General features: G+C 38.8%; 1 non-coding gene across 1 annotated transcript; it reads right to left on the bottom strand.

Moving 5' to 3' along the window:
- Positions 1 to 1,126: 1,126 nt before the first annotated feature.
- Positions 1,127 to 1,258, bottom strand: LOC111764824 (small nucleolar RNA SNORA38). The gene has a single exon (XR_002797336.1). It is a non-coding gene; the product is annotated as a small nucleolar RNA SNORA38 (small nucleolar RNA).
- Between the last annotated feature and the right edge of the window lie 1,988 nt (positions 1,259 to 3,246).

Below are 3,246 nucleotides of genomic sequence, written 5' to 3'. Positions count from 1 at the left end.
AGTTTGAGCTAATTGAAATATGGGGATTTCTTAATGAATGGCTGAAGGAAGAGGGCACATGATGAAATGTCATGTATCAGAAAAATGTTAGTAATTAAAAGATACGTAAACGCTTTAAGTTTAAGCATCCACTTTTTTTACTTTAAGATCATCAAGGTTCTTTCTATAAAATCATTGGGTATCCATCTATACTTTCATAGTTAACATCCATAAGATTTTAATTATCATAATCAACTGGTAATTTTACCTTATTAGTAAAACTTCATTTTCAAGTGTTGAAAGGTGCACTGCATGGGAAAGCTTCTGTTATTCTTCACTGCATTTGCATTAATTAAAACCCGACTAAAACATGGTATTGGTATTAAAATAAAGCCATCAATTTCCAAATTGTGCTCTTTTTATATAGCTCTCTAGATGGCAATACCTCCTCAGATATTCTCCCCCCAATCAAAGAAAGCACAAAAGCACAGGTTCATCAGTGTTTTGTTGTTGTTAGGAAAACGGGTAAGATATTTGTGTTATGCCACTAGGATCAGGTTAAAACAAAGTGTGCATTCAACAGAGTAATCAGGATTAGGGCCAAGTTGCTGAGTGAAAATTTTAAAAAATCCACAAAATACGTTCTTCCATCAAAAACTATCTATTGAGAGCCTCCTGTTCACCAGGGGCTTTGGAAGGCAATGAAAGCATGGCAAATCCTTTACACATGGTTCTAGCTCCTAGGTACTTCAAGATATACCTAAAAGCAAAGAGACAATTAAAATATAAAGGGATTTTTGTTTGTTTGTTTGTTTGTTTGCTTTCTTAGGGGAAGTTGATGTTAAAACCCAGATTTGTAGCCTGGACCTGCAGCATCAAGGGAAATTCATGTGGCCCCTCTGAGCACACTGCCTGTTTCCTGAGAACCCCTGAATGCTACATGGGGCAGGCTTTCAGATTCCTACCCCCACACAACAGTTGTCCCCAGTCCATTGCCCAGGTTATGCCAGATTTAGAATGGTCACCTCCAGATTCTGCAGGAAATTGAGTCCAGGAGGCAGATTGCTTCTTAATCCCTCAAATCCAAACAAGTTGTGTTTTTGGTGTGTCTTCCCATTATTGTCAACTTGATTTGTTCTTTTTTTTTCTGTGTGGGAAAGGATGACATGGAGCCTGAGGGGAGCAAGCGGGCTCCAGACTTCTCCAAGTCTACATCACTTTGCCTCCATTTCTTACGTGTCCCAGGAGAGGAGACCACCGAGACGCCTTTGTGGGAGAGTTCTTCCCATTGTTATTGACTTGGTTTATACTTTTGAACTCTAATCTCTCCAAGCACTTCAGCTGGAGACCCAAGAGAACTCCTGGAGTATGGATGAACCAATGTGCATCAACCCAAGAGATGTTGGGTGTGCTGTCCCCACCCCAGGAGCTAATGCACACAGGGAGTGGGAGGGGGTTTCTTGGTAAGGTGGACATGGTGCTCTAACTGTAGGCTCTGTAGTCTCAGATAATGCCTTTGAAACCCAGACAGAAAATTGCTCTCCCTTGTTTGATCTACAGAGCCAGAGCACAAAACCAGAAATGTTTAAAGCAGAAGCCCATTCTTCTACCACCACACGCCTGGACCCTGAACGAGGTACCACAGCTGCTGCTCCATGGAGCAGAGCAGAAGAAGGGTGGAGGGTCCCTCCAACCCATGTCCAGGGCCAAAAGGGGTGCTTCTACTTGACCTTTAATAACTAGAATGCTCAAAGAGGTCTGAGCGTGAGCTTGTTTCTTTCAGGGCTACCTAAATTCCCAACGTATCTGAGGATTTACTCGTTTCCTTCAGCGCTACGTAAATTCCTGACATATCTGTGGATTTAAATGGATACATACGGAGAGGCTCGGAACAGCATCAAAGACCACCAAGCCTTCTCACTAAAGTACAAAAATAAATGTTCACACTCCTCTTTGAGCAACTCTCTCTAGAATAACAAAAATAAGTAATAATTGTCAAATAGCTAGAGTCAAGTCGCTACTCAAGGGAAACTTTTCTACCTCTGCCGAAGTACTTCCAGCAATGTTTAAATGATAGCAATCCAGGTTTAGAATAAATCCATAAATTAAATGTAGTCACCATTCAAATATTCCATCACATGCACAGCAAAAAACAAATAAAGTAAATCTTCTACGACCCCAAAATGCACTTTTAAGACTGTGTGAGAGAAAAGTCACATTCTTCTTATCCCTTTGCTGACTCATTTGCTTTCATGGTTCGGTGTCATATTTATTATACAGTCTGTCCTCTTCAGACTTAGAACATGTGGCTAACTCATCCCTCAGCATTCACTGTCTTGGGTGCAGTTCTGAAATACGCTGTTAGTAGAATGCTGTTTTAATATAACCAGAAGTTCATTTTTTTTTTCAAACTTAAACACTTCTTAAAACTTTCATGTATCTTTTTTACACTTTTTAAATTAAAGTTAAGAGATCACAAAGAATGTTACATTAAAAAACATTAAAAACATAAGAGGTTCCCATATACCCCACTCCCTACCCCCCCCACCCCATTTTTGTAAATTGTGTTTTTTTGATAGCCAAGTGTGTGCTCACAGAAACGAACTCTCTCAGGCCGAGTAAGAAGGCCCTGTATCTTCAGATATAGCTGAAAGGCAAATGAAGCTAGAACAGATGAGAGAGTGCTATTCACAAGTTTGTTCTTTGCTATTACCCAGGTTATCACATGTAACCTGTTTGGGGCACACGTGGAATGTTGCAAAGTTCCAGAGAAGAATTCTGATTTTAGAACTGCAAATGGAAAGTAGTAAAATTCAATATCCGCGACGTCAAAATTGGCAAGTTCATCAATATTTATGAAGTTGGATTACAGTCATTTATAGATGATGCAATCATCATTTAAAGCTATCTTCTGTGAGTTAATTTTAAAGTTTAAATATATGTGGTAGTCATGATGTTTTACTGTTTAATTGCCTGCTACCTGGGTCTAAATGGCAGAGTTACAGTCACATTGAAAAACGAACTCTAAAATAATCAGCTTTCATTTATTTCATATCATATTCGCACTTTAAATGGCAAGTTAATTGAAAGTGTGTGCAGTTAACATATTTCACAATTTGGATGTGTATTTATAATATAACTTTGCAATGCATTTTGCTAAAGCAGGGCTGAACACATGAAATTTGAAAAATTTTAAAAATCTTGACATTTTGATGTAAGTGTTCACCATAGCTTCGGAACATGCCAGATCTAGATATTTAATGATTT

This window comes from Dasypus novemcinctus, chromosome X (assembly GCF_030445035.2).
Source record: "Dasypus novemcinctus isolate mDasNov1 chromosome X, mDasNov1.1.hap2, whole genome shotgun sequence".
Classification (NCBI taxonomy): Eukaryota; Metazoa; Chordata; class Mammalia; order Cingulata; family Dasypodidae; genus Dasypus; species Dasypus novemcinctus.
This window is presented reverse-complemented; position numbering and strand designations above follow the sequence as displayed.